This window comes from Pteropus vampyrus, unplaced genomic scaffold (assembly GCF_000151845.1).
Source record: "Pteropus vampyrus isolate Shadow unplaced genomic scaffold, Pvam_2.0 Scaffold92, whole genome shotgun sequence".
NCBI classification, from domain to species: domain Eukaryota; kingdom Metazoa; phylum Chordata; class Mammalia; order Chiroptera; family Pteropodidae; genus Pteropus; species Pteropus vampyrus.
In genome coordinates this window covers 2579434-2596289 of record NW_011888873.1, presented here as the reverse complement: position 1 = coordinate 2596289, position 16856 = coordinate 2579434, and the positions used below count along the sequence as shown (strand labels likewise).

General features: G+C 42.8%; 1 protein-coding gene across 1 annotated transcript in view; it reads right to left on the bottom strand.

The window, feature by feature from the left end:
• Window positions 1–16856, bottom strand: part of ENPP6 (ectonucleotide pyrophosphatase/phosphodiesterase 6) — a 92223-nt gene that overhangs the window by 57419 nt on the left and 17948 nt on the right. The gene's annotated exons all lie outside the window — the stretch shown is intronic.

Below are 16856 nucleotides of genomic sequence, written 5' to 3'. Positions count from 1 at the left end.
TAAACATAGATATTTCTTCCTTCTTACATTGTACCGTAAACAAACAATTGAGTGAGAAGTCCAATAATTGATTGAGAGAGAGGTCATTTTGTGTGCAGTTAATTTGCCAAGTCTGAAGCTATTTGCAGTTAAATTGAGAGCGCTGTGCAAAACCTGACCCATTGTTAACGGCTTGAAGTCTAAATATTAATCAGGATGTAAATTCTAGATTTCTGTGGAACTTGGGTTACGTTCTCAACTCAGACTTCTCTTGGCACTCTTTCCAAGTTCTTCTCCCACAAGACCACAAACTAGGTGCAATGGCATTTATTCCCGTTTTTCCTGTGTACAAGGAATTATCGCTTCTCCGCTGAACAACGATAGAACCTATGACATTTGGAACAGGATGGTAAAAAAAATAGATTCGACTTTCAAAAACAAAGTGAAAAAACAACCCTCCAAATGAAGTGTTATATAGACATGAGGGTTGCTTCTGTTGGGCACAGCTTAGTCCCAGAAGAGAAGCAAGAAGTGAAAGACGCAAGCGCTTGGACGCTTTTGAAATATTAGGCTTAAATTATTTATTTTGGAGCAATCTGTTACATCTTTAAAGTAAAAATACCATAAACATTGGCAAGTGCATCAAAAATTGCTGTGATTTTAGTGAGCGTCATTTGGCACCAGGATGAAACATGATTCACTGAGATGACTGTGCTTAATCTAAGTGGCATTTTTGTTTGTTTGCGGTTGTTGTCTCTGCTCGATCACCACCCCCACCCCCACGCGAAGCACATACATTTTATGTGTAAGCAGAAACAAGGGGAAACCATAAAATACAACTTCGAAAATTTGGAGATGGCAAATATCTTAAAGGAAAAACCTTTTATTTCATCACAGACACACAAACATTGCGCAACTCATGCTTTGAATTTAAAGCCCAGAGATCCAAATAGTGGTTTTTCCCCAAAGCTTTAGAATTCATTTTTGACCCTCATCAAAACTTTTACGTATGAACTGATAAGATTAAAAAATAAAATAAAATAAAAACTTTGAGCAAAGTCCCCTATACTTAAGGAACTTATTAGTTTTATTTATTCCTTCAGCTAACATTTACTAAGTTCTCCTATGGACCATGCACTGTATTAGTGTAGAGATTCAAATATGAATAAATGTGTTCCCACCCCAAAGTGCCCTGTAATACTAAATAGAGGGTCCTCTGCATAAAAGAGGCAGGTTCCTCAGGTTGGGGCCAAGAAGGGGACCAAGTTGCAGCCCTAACTCAAGAATCATGGCCAAGTTCACCCACTCACATAGATTCTAACTCACTGAAAGTAGGAACATACCTCTTATTGGTTCAGCTGTGTTAGTTTTTTAGCACATCAAAATTTAACAATATTAAGAGAATCCTTCTCATAAGTAAAAGTTCTTATCTATTTCCTTTATTCAATATATTGCGTTCCATATCTAAAACATTTTTATGATCCTAATGATACTCACTCACCATTTTTATAAGACAAGATATTCATGATAATAATTGTTGGAAAAGGTGTCCTTGACAGTCTTGCTCTGTAGATGTTCTCTAAGGCCCTCCCAGGTGCAGAGAGGGTATCTCACCTGGAGTGGGGGTGCACAGACACTGAGGAAGGGTGCAAAATCTGACGGGGGTGTGGAAAGTGTTACTGAAGTCAGCAAGCCCAGAGGAGCCTCTAAATAAATCACAGGTAAGGGCTGGAAGGGTTGGGAATATCAGATATTGGAATATTAGGGAGAGATACCACGTGGGAGGGGTGCCAGAATCTGCTTTTAATTTGAACTGTTTCGACTATTTTAAAAGAAATGCCTGAAGCCCAAATATAAGCAGGGACCTCATGTGATTCAGTTTTTACAAGGTGCTACATTTGAAGACGCATGAAGCAACTGAAAATAATTTTTAAAACGCATATAGCTTTTGTATCTCAGAAACTCCACAATATCATTCTATAAAATTTCTTTAATCTTTTCAACATTCATACTCAACACTCTAGACCCTAATGATTGCAAACTCTCTCATCCTTGTTTCCTGTCTGGGTAAAAAATTATGAGAAGCCTCCTGTGGATTGTAGACCTGTTGTATGGATTGTGTGTCTTCTAAACTAAACTCTCTACCTCTTATACATATTTTTTTTGGAAACACCCACTGGGCCTCACTAAGGAGAGATGGGATCTATGTGCGCAGTTAACACACAGTTCTAGCACATTTTAAGTTTTCAGATGACAAAATCTTATTTCCGGTGGTTATCTGATTCCCTTAGCTTTTTTTCATAATGGATCATCCCTCCTAACCATGATGTAGGATCTAGCATTAGCCTTAGTACCTTCTTCTTTATATACCAATTGAATTGGTAATGCCCATTGACTTGAGTGAGCTTCAAAGACCAGTTATGGCACTCTTTAGGGAAGCATCTTTGAGGCAAGAACTCCAAAGATGGCTTTGGTTCCTGCTACCATCTAGCATACTGGTCTAGGCTGGCCCAGAGTGGCTCATCTGTTCTAGGGGGAACTCAGATCTATGGAGGTAAGTGATCCATTCCACTCTTCTGAAACTCCACACTTCTTCAAAGGCTGGAAGCAATGTGCCGGAACAGAGGTTCCTGCTCATTTCCTGTCATTAGACAGTTAGTCAGACATGAGTGACGGGAACAAAGGAACGGAGGCCCACCCCAGAGACCACCCAAAGAACACCCCATTGGTAGTTAAAGAATCTCTCCTGTATTCTGGGAGACTAAGGATGGCCATAAACCTGTAGGTGGTTTAATCTGGCCACAGATACTTGCACAGAAGGTACTACCCTAACTTGTCCACATCCTCAGCCTCATTATACCATCATTATAATACTATGTTTATGCCTGGAAGTTCATGAATCTAATTATAACAGACTGAATTCTGGGTAAGCACATGCACACTAGGCAAAGTGTTATACAGCAGCCGAATGTCAATACAAATGACCTCACGTACTGATCACTTAAGAACCTTTGTAATCGCCCATTGCAACCCTAATATAATACAGCCCTTCCCACTTCTGGGTTGCTACAGCTCTCTTCTCTGAGACCCTGCTCCTCCCTTGGAGGGTTCTCTATCTTCTATCTTTTATCTTTTCGCCTCCCAAATTCCTTAGTGCAGCCTGTCTGCTTCTAAAATATACTTTTAATAAATCTTACTTTTTCTAAATCTCACTAACCTGCAATTTGCTGCATCAGCGAGGAAGAACTGAAAACCTCCCTCCCCACCCCACCCCGCCACGCCAGAGTTCAAATCTCCCCCAAATGGTAACACTGCGAGTGAATGGTGCCTGAACATCTTGGAACCAGTTTTCCTTCTATGAGTTAAAGGATTTCCAAGTGGAGACTGGAGCTCTTTCAACAAGAGGTTATCTCTGACCCCTGTTTAGGAAGTAGGTTTTACCCTTCTGGTGGATTAGGCCTTGAGTTGTAATGGGAGGGTGTATTCTTCAAAGGCTTCATCACAGATGCTGTGCTAGTCCCCAGGGTCATCCTTTGTTCTCGGAAGCATTGCCTTTCCCAGCGGCCAGCAGGAAAATGTGCGCTTCCCATCTCGCCATCAGCCAGCTGACTTTCTTTCCCATGAATAGATTATGGCTGGTGTCTGTCTTTGTAGCAGTATGAGTCTGCTCTTACTCAAGCTGGTTTTCTCACCTACCCTGTCTCTGTCTCTTGCTCTTTCATTTTTATTGCCTGGGTAAAAGTGCTGGCTGAAAGAACAGAACAGAACAAAATGCAATGTACTGGCTTCTGCAGTCCACAAACTCTCATCTCCATATTTCTGCCTGACCTGTATTTGTTTTTATACATCTGCAAGTCTTCTTGATTTTTCTCCGGTTCGGGCTTTCCAAACAGAGCTTTGCTGTAGTTTGATTATTTGGACCCTTTGCTCAAGGCTGTGGTAGAAACTTTCCTGATGTTGTCACATACCACAAATCTTGGGTGGTTTTCCGGTACGGTGTAAAGAAGGTCTACTTCTGCTCCTCCCCCAAATAACAACTCCGTGGGGCTTTAAAAGTTGTGCCAGGAGGCACAGTACTCTCTGTAAAAAAGGGGCAGCTCCTGATACAAAAACTTCGAAACACAGTTGACTGGTTTTCTCCTTTTCCCCCTCATCCCTAAGACCCAAGAGTTTGTAAACACTCGGGCTCCATGGCCGATGAGGAAGTTCTTTATTATACACAAGCTTTCTTAGTCACTTTTATGAAGTAATATTAATCTTTAATTTCTAAAGCCATTCGTGTTCTTCTGAAGTCCGTGTGTGTTTCTATGAATGTGGCTGCATCTACTAGATATCAAAACAATTGGTTGAAAAGTGAAAAGTGAAGTTACATTTCAGGCACATCAATTTATTCAGAACATGGTGATGTAAATAGTAAGCTGATTAGCAAGCTGGCCTCTGGGACCACCCTCTCGAAGTCTGGGTTACAACCACGTGTGATGGACACGTTGAGCCAGGAGGGGGCAATCTGTCCACCTCAGAAGATGATGGGTACCGTGGATAGATGACAGAGATGTGGTGAGACTGACCACTGCTAGCCCCACTTTACAGGTAAAGTAACTGAGGCCCAGAGAGTTAAGTTGCTTGAAGTCTCATGCCAGGAGGTATAGTGGAGCCACGCTTCAATCCACACAGCCTGGATCCAGAGCCCTGGTTCTTAACTGCTCTGGTCTACTAGCACTAGTTCACCAGAGTATGAACCAGCACTCAGTACAGTTCCCAGCACTTAAAAGCCTACAAGAAAAGGAGCTGCTGCTGCTGTTGTATTGGCTGTTAGGCAGCCTGTAAGCTCCTACCCTCAAGGACAGGAAGATTTTAGCAGACTAGGTCAGTCCAGGTGCAAGGTTCCAGGAATCAGCCCACTGGGGTAGCACTTCACCTGCAACAATGTATGGATGAGCTAGAGTTAGACTCAAGAGGGGTCATAACCTGAAGATCAAAGGCCTGAACCAATTTGACAAGTGCTCGCTAATCAGCTTAGTAATAGATGAGCTACCAGTTCTTGGCTACCCATGAATCTAGAAATAGGTGCTTTAAGCTCCCATCATTTTTAGTCTTCACCATAACTCTAAGAGATAGATAATATTATTCTCATGTTGCAGCTGGGAGAACTAAGGCTCAAAGTGGCTGAGCGACAAGGCTTGGGCCACACAGCTGGTGTAAGAGGGCAGAGCCCCAGTTCAAAGCCAGGTCTCTCTGACTCAGTGCTCACACCCTCCCCGGCACCTGCTCCACTCCATCCACTGGGTGGGTTCTCATCAGCCACCAGAGCCTCAAAATCCTGGTCTTCTTCTGAGATTCTCACTAAAGTAACCATATGGAGCTGCCCAGATCTCCAGAAAGCCAGACACGCTCCTATCTCTTGAAGCTGACTGTCATGCATCAATGTTACCATAAATATCTATGAAGGAAGGAAAGCTGCCAGACAAGGGATACTAACAAAGCAGACAAGAATATTATGGCATAAGAATCCAGCTGTGGAAAGGGAGGCTCCCCTAAATCTGAAATTTGGAGGTCAAATATCAAAGGTTTGAAAAATGGGTGCATTTTCGAAACCAAGCATACATACATCACCTCAAATTGACATGGCTTGAAGAAGTTAACAATATACCTTATTCAGAAACAGGCAGCCTAAGAATGTTATATAAGTCAGACTTATCCATGGCTAGATTCCTCTCAGCACTTTTCCTTGAGCATATGGAAGTTCTAAAGATTAGTTTTGACCCTGTTTAGTTTAGTAAATTTTCAAATTACTACTAGATACCCAAGTGACTTGAAAGAATTAACAATTCACTACTCAAAGCACCTGACTCACAAATTGAAATTTGCTTTATGGATCACCTCTGTTGGGAAATACATTTATTTTCTTAACTTGTTCAAAATTATCATGTGGTATGTTAAAGAACTGGTTTCGAATGAAATATGCAAGATCAAGTTGAAAGAGAAGTTCACAATTTGCACATCTTTAAATGCAACTACTGATGTATGTGCCAGACACAGTCATGATTAGAGTCTGAATCACAAATATTGCAAGACTGAGATAACAGGCTTTGATTACAGTGTGAGGTGTAGAGACTGCTACAAAAATAACCCGAAATGTTAAAGGGGAGATATTTTTGATTAGAGACTTTCACGCTCATAGTATTGAGGTCACTGGACTCGAATGCACTGTTTTATTTTTCTGGAGTGCACTAACTTGGTGGAATTATTTAACAATTAAAATACAGGAAAAAGAACAAAAATTATTTTCCTGCATAAAGATAAAAATGTAAGTTTTGGAGTTTTTATTTAAACACTTTTTATTTTTAGAAAGCTAATTTTTATCAAAGCTCCAAGAAATTTTCAGACAATTTAATCCATCCTCACCTCTATGAAAAGTTGAAGGGCTTGAATTAATTCCCACATTTAAGATGGAATCTCTTTTGAGACATTCCCATTGTACTGAGCACTTCTGGGGGCTTGTAAGGATGGAAGGTACTTGGAGGGGAAACATCTGATTCCTTACTCTTCCACACACGAAAAAAATCCAGCCAGCACCTCTGTCCTGAAGCTCCATCGCCCTCTCCCTGGTGATAAAGTATCTGTCCATCTTCCCCCACCCACTGGGCAACTTCTACACCTGCCCCCGCCCAGCGACATCAGATTGGCCCCATTCCTTACACTACTGGGGGTGGTGATTTTTTTGGGGAAAAAAAAAAACAACAGGCTCCAGCCTCTCGCATCTTGTCTGCTGCAGGTGTGGGGAGGCTGCTTTTGCATTCTCTCCTCTCGCTCAGGACAGTTCTCTTTGTGCCTGGGCAGAAGCTTGCTCTAGTTTTCCAGCTGCCCCACCTACGACTAGGGGAGGGGTTAAGGATGAGGAGTTCAATGAAGTAAAAAATTCAGGCATATTTAGGTCTTGGGTCCAAGCCACGTTCTGCGATCCAGCTTTTCGACTGGTGTAGAACCTGGAATGGCTGGTGGGTGATCTCCAGCAACACAGACTAGACATCATAATACTATTGGATCAACCATTAAGGCCAGGAATTGATAAAGAATGATCAAAACAGCTGTTCAGGACTGTGAGGTCATTGGCAATATCAACGGCCCTATCTAGCGTGAACCAACCAATCTACAAAAACAAAACAAAACAACTTTTTTTTGGCAAGAAACAAATGGAAGAAAACTCATTGTTGTCAGCCTAGTTAGTTTTGCTTGTCATCGTTAGAATGTGTGAGGTATGACGTTGGCCTGTCCAGGTTCATTGCCTTGGGCCAGGTGTGGCCCTAGAAAAGTGAGAACAGCCTCTCAAGTCATGCGAGGAAGAGAGTTTAGGTCATCACTGTAGCTAAAGCTCATTTGCTCTGATCCATAAGCACTAGTGACCAGCATGTAAATTGATACAGTTCCTCATCTAATAATTTGTCAATATAATTCACTTTGGGTGCTCTTAGCACACTTAAAATATGTTGAAAGATAATTTGCCTTAAGGATGAAAGAGTAACTCAAATGAGCAAGTCATCATTTGGCTAAGAGTGAGAAATAGCCTTTTGATGTATTGATAGCTTCCTCGTCTAAGTAGCAGACACCATTGGAAGCGTCAGGCAGGTTGAGAACTGGCAGGAACTGAGGACTAATGAGAAGCATGTGGCCTAGCAAAAAGCCTTTTGGAGCTCAACAGATCAAAGTTTGAATCCTATCCCCGCAGTGGGACCTCACACAAGTCACTGAACTTTAGTGAGCCTCAGTTTCCTTATCTGAAAAATGGAAGCAATCATACTTTCTTTCAGAGGTTAATAATTTTGGGTGGGTCAAAGTTTAGCACGGTGTCTGGCACTTAGAAGGTATTTGGTAAATGCACACTAACACCTAAATAATCCTTTTTAAAGGGCAGTGGTATCAAATAGTATGCAGTCATCAATGGTTTTTAGGGAAGGCAGCCTATTTCCTACTCCATATTTACGCATCATAGTCTGAGCAGACTCTCAAATTCTTGAAGGAAAAGAAAAGGAGCATTACCACATTTCGCTCGGGAAAGTTTGGCAGGGGCTTATAATGGTTGTGAAAGCGCCTCGCCTGCGCCTGGGAAATGCCTGGCCCGACACTGCCCTCTGCTGGCGCTCACAATAATCTCCACCACCCGCATCCTTACCCAGGATCGTGCTGAACCACGCGCCTGTGCCAGCCTCCTATTTTGTTTCCGCATCTCACAGTTGGAAGGCTCCCCAGGATTCTTAGAGTTGCTCGTAAAGATGTTAAACCTGCAAAGAATCCGAGCCCACGCGGGGCGCGAGGCCAGAGAGGCCGGGCGGCCGCGCATCCAGGGCGGCCCCTAGGGTCGCTGCAGCAAATGTGAACCCCTGCAACTCGTGAAACCAGGAGCGATCGCAGTGTGTGAACTTTTTACTAAGTCTAAGTATTATGTTGTGTTTCCATGTCCTCATCCACCCCGCTCCTAATCCTTGTTTAGTTTCACTTTTCTTTTTAGGATTTGCTTCTATTTGGTATTTTATTATCCTTGACCCCCCAGCCCTTTGTCACCTTCCTTCTCTTCTTTTCTCTTTCGGTTAAGGTCGGTGATTTTTTTTCTTTTTACCCCAGTTTGTAATGGTAACTTCAGTGGCCACTTAACTTACTTAGGACTCCTTTGTCCTTCTAGGAGCAGCTACTCCTGGGGATTGCCCCTTGGGAAATTCCTCCTCCCTTACACCAACGGGTCCATTGAAGATGGCGTTGACTGCCCTCTCAGACCTCTCTAAGGTGAGTGGGAAGAGGATAGGCATACATCCCAAGCTGTGCCACCCCCCACCACAAACACATACACAACAGCTACAGTTGCTCTTGGATACAGGGTGGGAGGATCAAGCCCTGCCCCCTCATTCCTCATGCTGGGAGAGCCCATTCCTTTTGGTGACCAAGCTGGGAAGAAATGCCCCTAGTGTAGAGACATGCTCTGTAAGGGTAGAAACTCTGGCTGCAGTAGGGGTGAATGTCTGCCGCAGGAAGGGAGCCGTAGAGATGGAGGTAGAAGGTGTGTCTTTAGTGCTGCTCCCAGCTCCACCTGTGCCTCTGGGCTCAGGAGCCACCAGAGCCTTTTCTCTGTCTAGAGTAGCAGGTTCGGATTTCAGCCACTGGCTCCTTCTTCATTTTTAAAAATGTCTGGATTTGCATGGATTCTGAATATCACCGAATCTTCCCATAGAGACAAATACAGTAAAGCCGACATCCGAAAGACAACCTCTGCAACAAATCTAAGTGACAAAGTATCCCTGTGAATATCAAGGTAAAAGTCTCTGGAACAACCCAACCAATGCTACAAAGAGCCTCAGCTCACAGCCTCTGTGTGGGGTGCCAAGGGAGAGCAGTTGTGACCCTTTTCTAAAATAATGCCAATGCCTCAAGGCCCTTTTGCATTCATCACCCTCTCTCAACTTATATGACACCTTATCTTAATTCGAATTTTTTTTAAGTAGTATTCTTGCCCTCCCCCCCAAAAAATGTTTAACTTGAATCTAACCAGAAAGAAAAAAATCAGACAAATCCAAAATTCAGCCAGTTTACAAGATTACTGACTAGGCTTTTCAAGAATGTCAACTTCATGAAAGTCCAAACAAAACAAAAAGTCCAGGATATTACTCTTAATGGAGAGTAAAAAATTATGGCAACCAAACGTACTGCTTGGGACTTGATTAGATGTTTTATTTCAAAAAAAGTCATAAAGGATAATCTTGGGGGGCAATTGAGAAAATCTGAAAATAATCGTGGTTATTATGTCGAATATTCTATACATGTTGAATTATTTAGGGGTGAAGTATCATGATGTTAGCAATTTACTTTCAACTGGTCTAGCAAAGACAAAAAAACAGTAAGCTGTATTTCTCAAGTGAGAATAAAGAGAATATGCCAAATGTTAATGATTAGAGAATCAAATGAAGGGCACACAGATACTTATAATACTATTTCAATGTTTCCGTAGCTTTGAGATTTTTATTATAAAAACTTGGCTGATAGTCATGTGATGGGATACTATTCTACAACAACAACAAAAAAAGGAACAAACTGTGGACACATGCTACAATATGAACGAACCTCAAAAATATTACGCTCAGTAAATAAAGCAAGACCCAAGAGACCACATATCGAGTGGCTCCCATTTATGTGAAAGATTCATAAAAGGCAAAAGTAAAAGCACATGAACCAGATCGGTGGCTGTCTGGAGCCGAGGTGGTGACAAAGGGGATTACCAATAAAGGTGCGTGAGAGATCAGACCTCACGAGGGATGAGATCACCTAGGTGCGGAGAGAGAACCATAGACTGAACTCTGAGGATCCCCACCATGAAGGGGCTGGCCAAAGAGAAGTCAGGGAAAGTTACCAAAAGGTCGAGGTTGAGAGAAGGGAGGAAACTTGGAACCCGATAAAGAGATAGTCTCTATAAAAGAGGCATGGTCAAAAGGTAAAATACCATAGGGAAATGTCAAAAGATGTTGTTGGAGCTGGTTATTAGAAGGTCTTGAGTGAACTTAGGAAAAGCAGTTATGGCAGAAGGATGACGTCAAATGTCAAATTGTAATTCCCACATTTGCTCAGCCATAGTCTGAGCTGAAGCCTCCTAAAAGCCGCCCTGCTTCCTCCCTACCCCAGTGGTCTGCACACCCCACGCCGCAGTAGCCAGAGTGACCTTTCTAAAGTGAAAGTTACATCACACAACTCCTCTCCTCGACATCCTCCAAAGGCATTTCCTGCACTCACAATAAGCTTCAAAGTCTGCACTACGACCTCCAAGGACCTGGTGTGGCTTTGTGTTAGTTCAGGTCCTTTGAAGAGGAGACACTGAGGTGAGATTAGACACATGTGAAATTTACTGGGAGAAGCACCTGTTACAGGTGAAGGGGAGGAAGCAGGACTACAGGAAAACCTTTTATTTGGGAAGGTCTGGCATCTGTGAAAGGAGATAGAGAAGGGAGGAATGGGGTAGAAAGGACCTTTGCAATTCTAAGAAATTTTGGCCGGATTGATGTGGGTCCTTCAGCCAGTCACCCCTTAGAGGAACTGGCCTGCACTGAGACCCCTACCTTGCTCAGTCATTGGTTAGGCTCGGCCCGGAGGAAGTGGGCTTCAGCACTGACCAGTGGGGAACTCAGCAGGGCAATAGCTAAACAGTGCGTTTTCATGGCTGCCATGCCACTTGTCACCTCTTATACTTCATCTGCCACCCTCCTTATCTCTCGTTTTTGCTCTGGCTACCATGGCTCTTTGTTGTTCCTCCAATATTACGAGCACGCGCCTGCCTTAGAGCTTCCATCCTTGCTGTTCCTCTTGCCTGGAATGCTTGCCTCTCAGACATCTCCATGGCCAGCCCCCTTGCTTTCTTTAGGTCTCTGCTTAAATTCCATCTGCTCGGAAAGGCACGTCCAGCCCACTCTATGTAAAATGGCACTCATCGTTCTCGGTGCCCTTAACCTTCTTTAACTTTTTCATGGAATTTATTACCACTTGACATTATTTATATCTGTTTATTTATTTGTCTATGGCACTTTACAGGAATATAGGTTCCATGAGGGGAGAAACCTTGCCCTGTTTTGTTCATGTGTGTCTCCAGTGCCTGGATGAGTGTGTCTCTGGGCTCATGGAAGGCACTGGATACTTTTTGGATAAATGGGGAATGAGCAATGACTATCTATGCAGCACGTGCTCTGAGAGTGTTTATTTAATGAGTCAGGCACTGTTCTGGGATCTGGAGATACGGCACTGAACAAGACAAAGATCCCACTGTCACGGAGCATATATTCTTGAATAAAAATAAAAGATAGATTATTGGATGCTAGAGTCTGATAGATAATTTATGGAAGCCGAGGTAACTTGTCACAAGTCCCTTTAAGCTAACTTTAAAGGAGCATGCTCTTATAGGATACTATCCCAGGAAAGAATGTAACATGGCTCATGGGTTGAATAAGCCCAGTGGTCTTTGTTTTCATTCTTGTGTTTATGTTTCAATTCTAGAAGTCAAGCGTTGGTTTACATTGTGCCTGAAGCCTTTCCCAGCGATGTCTCCTTACGAAAACGTTATCTGAGCTCGGCTTCTGTCAGCATAAATTCTGAGACTTACAAAGCAAACATTTTCTTAAAATACCAACCCCATCTATTTAACAAAATCAAACACTGTCTGAGGTTTTTGCTCTGAGAAAGTCATTTTGTCACCAACATTTTTGCCATTTTCACTCCTCTCAATATCATCTAAAGCTCTGGGAACCCATATGCTCTGTTTGTATCATCAGTGGGCACAGGACAAGAAGTGTCCATCCTGAAGCTGCCCTTGGCGACTGTATGTTGCTGGTGGTCTCTAGGGATCCCCTCTACGGAATCACAGACGGGCGTCTCGTGTAAGACATGAAAAGAACACAGTAGGAACCACATGTGAAAACTGATGCCAAGTAAATCAGAGGTCTGAAAATTTAGAAACAATTTACCTTCAAGGAGACACAGTTCTGATGAGAAAATAGATTGCCAATCACGTGGCGGAGACATTTCGAAATAAAGACATCGCACTGCAGACGTTTTTATCCACTGGCCCCACTGATAAGGCCATTTTGCATTTCGTGTGTTTCCTTATGTGATAGAAGAGATGGTGATCGCCACGTGGATGTCAACCTCTGCCCCTACTAAAGCTCAGACTTGAAACCCAATGGATTTAGAAAGGTTGATAAGAATCAAAATGACAGATAAGGTGATTAAGCAAACAAATGTATTCGCCATTTTTTTTAAACTTAATTTCCTGGATTTTCCATGCGTGACCCACCAGGGTGGCCGCTTGGCCTGTCAGGCCGTTTCAGAGGCTGAGGCTTGGAACCCAGCGGCTCTGCGTGCTGAGTGGGCCAGCAGGCCTGGTTGGAAAAGTGGATTGGAGTTGATATAATAAATAGTTCCTCCTGGTTATGCCAGGGATTTCTTCCCTCAGCCTCCCTTCTTCCCTGACTCTTCGTGTGGGTTACTCCAATGAAACCGGAGGGGCTGCTGGAGCCCATTAGTTATTTCCTAAAAGGACTTAAACTTTGTTCTTCAGGGAAATGGGTAGTGAAAGATGTGATTTTAAATAGAAATCTCTGGGCTAAGTTTTTAATCTCAAAAATCCTACCTCAAGCCAGGCCATTTTCCCTCTTTTGAAAATCATAACCCTAAGCCTTCACAAGGTGAATACTGTGTGTAAAAACTAAATTCATGCTTTGGAAGTAAATGTATGGATGTCTGGCTTCAAATGCTAACCAGAGCCGAGTCCCAAAAGTGATGACAGCAAAGAGCGGGCACAAGATCAAATAACCACCTTGCCTTTCCTGTGACATGAGCCGAAGTCAGAAAGTTGAGGGGGAGGCAGACCAGAAGTGATCGTGACAATAGGAAAAAAAGAGGACTTTGTCATAGCACGCGCGTGCACTCCTTGGCACGCTTACCGTCATTTTGTCAGAAAAGAAACCTGAACCCAGAAAGACTTAGAAGCCACATTTGGGCACCACCGTAGCCCGGACTAGAACCCGTGTCTCTTGCCTCTAGCCCATCGCTGTCCTCGCACTGGTATCTTCAAGAGACAGAGGGGTGACTAAGCCAAAGCCCAGGCCGGCATGTGGGCGTCAAAAGGAAGCCGACACGTTTGAGGGAAGACGTGGTTGGATTTGGCAGTGAACTGAAAAAATATAAAATATGGCTGAGTGAAATACAAGGGAGGCTTGTTTGGCAGAAGCCTTGCCTTTTTATTTCAGGTTGTTAAGAAATTCATATTCTCCGCTGACCACGAAACCACCTGGAAGTGGAGGCCGGGCTAAAACCAGAGACCTTCTGCACGCCACACCGCCCGAGGGAACTGTCGCTCCTGAGAACTTTTCCAGACTCTCGGTCATAAACGGCTTAAACGCCCAAACCTAAAATCTCTTGGGGATGTGAAAAAAGAATTTGTTTTAAACCACCAGAGCACTGGCTTACTCACCAACTTGGAATTTAGTGAGAAAGTAAACCATAAAATTTTAAGTTGGGTGTCTATTTGCCTCTTAAAATATTTGACCGAGTTTACGAAATACTTAATTATACCCATTTCCACTTTATATTCCTAAATCCTGGGTTGGGCGTGGACTGGCACTTGGGAGGAGAACGTGAGGAGAATCGCAGAGCTGTGTCCAAGGTGATCATTGCCACTCGCATTTGGATTTTTTGCCTGCTGAGAGACTAAAAATGTCCCCTTGGATGGACCAGCAGCAGGAACACCCCTTCTGTGAAGAGCGGGGGTGGGATGGGAAGAGAACAGCTTCAAAGGAAACTGGCTGAGTATTTAGGGTAAAGCAGTTTCCGAGTAACTTTAAAACAAATACAAAGATGCGTTTATTGAGTTCCTACTGAGTATCAGGGAGGATGAGACACTTGAGTGGAAGGTAGGGCAGCTCAGATCCTGCCTTCTTTGGGACCACCATGCTCTCCCAGGCCCCCACGACCAAGTGGAATTAGAAACAGCTAGGCCAGAGCTACATCTCAGTGGCCTGGGTCAGTACCCCAGATGTGGCTTGTCAAAAGAGGCCTGTTTAAACCATTCTTCACAACTGTTCAGCCTTGGCCATTTGAGATAAGCAGCTAAGTGTCTGAGGTTGAATCCTCTCTTTTATACTCCGCCCCAGAAACGCTTATTGTTCGCATTGTCCATTGAGACTCACAAAGATGGGATTAAAAACAGAGCTGCCCATGAGGTTGCTCAGTCTGGAGGAAGCCTGGGAAAGCAGACACACGTGCACTGTGGGTGTCTGCGGGTGTCTGCGTGTGCAGGCGTATGCCATGTGCAGAACGCAACTACGAGGTCACTGAGGAAGAGACACGTAGGTGGCTGCACAGGACGGTGCTGCCCCGAGAGCTACTTCCTTGAGAGCAAGAAAGGAGAGGCAGCGTGATGTCCTGGGAGGGGCGCAGGATTCTGTACTCGCAGCTCTGCCATTTGTAGACTCTGTGATTTTGAACAAGTAATTTACTATCTATCTCCCAGCTTCGGTTTCCTCATTTGTAAAATGGGGGTAGCTGTACCTGTGTTACAGGATTTTAGGAGGATGGATTGAAACAGTATTTGAAAGCGCCCAGCACTGAGCGCTGCAGACATACAGACACATAACTACTGTAGACATTTGGGAAATGTACATTTTGCTCCCTTCTTGACTGAATCTGGCTGCTTGTAACAAAGGAAGACAATAGGAGTGCTGCAGAGATAAAGGCCATCTATTGTCTTCTCAGATTCCGACTCTACCAACCAGAAGCCGTGTGGCGAAAAAGCTGAGTGATGGACGGGAGGCAGCAGTCCTCTGTTCCGGTCCTGATTTCCTCACTTCCTGGTTAGGTGACCTCAGACGAGCTGCTTACCCTCTCTAGACAAGGTCTCTCATTTGCAAAAATGCCCTTCCATAACTACCAAGGTAATTTTAAAGATCAGTCGACGCTATCAGGATTAGAAAGGTAGAAGTAACTGTCTTTGTTTGCAGGAAACATGATCTCGTATATTCTTGCATGCAGAAAATCCTAAGGAAACCGCAGAATACTATTAGATCTAATAAAAAAAATTTCATTGAAGTAGCTGAGTACGAGATCAATTCCAAAAAGTCAATTGTGTTTTTATATGCTGCAAAAATGAAACAAAATAATTCCATTCACGATAACATCAAAAAGAATAAAATGCTTAGAAATATTTAGCAAAAAGAAGTGTAAGACTTGTACACTGAAAAACTCTAAAGCATTGCTGAAAGAATTTGACATCTGAATAAATGGAAAGACAGCCCATGTTTATGGGTCAGAAGACTTAATATTATTAAAATGACACTACTTCCTAAATGTTCTATAGATTTAACACAATTCCTGTCAAAATCTTAGCTGGGTTTTGTTTTGTTTCACAAGTCGACAAGCTCATCCTAAAACTCATTTGGAAATACAAATGACTCAAACTAGCCAAAACAATCTTCAAAAAGAAATACGAAGTGGAAAGAATCGTACTTTCTAATTTCAAACTTACTCCAAAGCTAAGTAATCGTGACAGTGTGGTCCTGTCATAAGGATGCCATATGGAGTATACAATTGAGAGCCCAAGAATAAACTAACATTCATGGTCAGTTGATTTTCAACCAAACTTTCAAGAAAATTCAGTAGGAAAGGAAGAGTCTTCCACAAATGGTGCCAGGACAACTACCTCACATTATACAAAAACTCAAAACGGATTACGAACCCAAATATAAGAGCTAAAAGTATAAAACTCTTAGAAGAAAACACAGGACTAAATCTTCATGATGCTGGGTTAGGCAATCGTTTCTTAGATATGACACCAATAGTACAAGAGATAAAAAAAAAAAATGTTCGTCAACATTAAATGCTTTTGCACTTCAAGACACACCATCAAGAAAGTGAAAAGACCACCTGGGAGACAAGTATTTGCAAATTATATATTCCCTAACATATTTGTAAAATATATAAAGAACTCCTACAACTAATAATAAAAAGACAAATAACCCAATTTTTAAAAACAGTTAATAGAATTGGAACAGACCTTTCTCCAAAGAGGTTACCCAATAGCCAATAAGCACATTATGTTAAGCGTCATCAGTCATTGGGGAAACGTAAATGAAAACCACAATGAAATATCACTTTATACCCAATAGAATGGCTATAATTTAAAAAGACAGTAACAAGTGTTATCAAGGGTGTACCTTCCTACATTGCTGGTGGGAGCGTAAAATGGTGCAGCCATTCTGAAAAACAGTTTAGCAATTTCCTCAAATGTTAAACATAGCATTACCATACGATCTAACAATTCCACTTCTAGGTATGTACCAAGGAGAAAGGACAACACA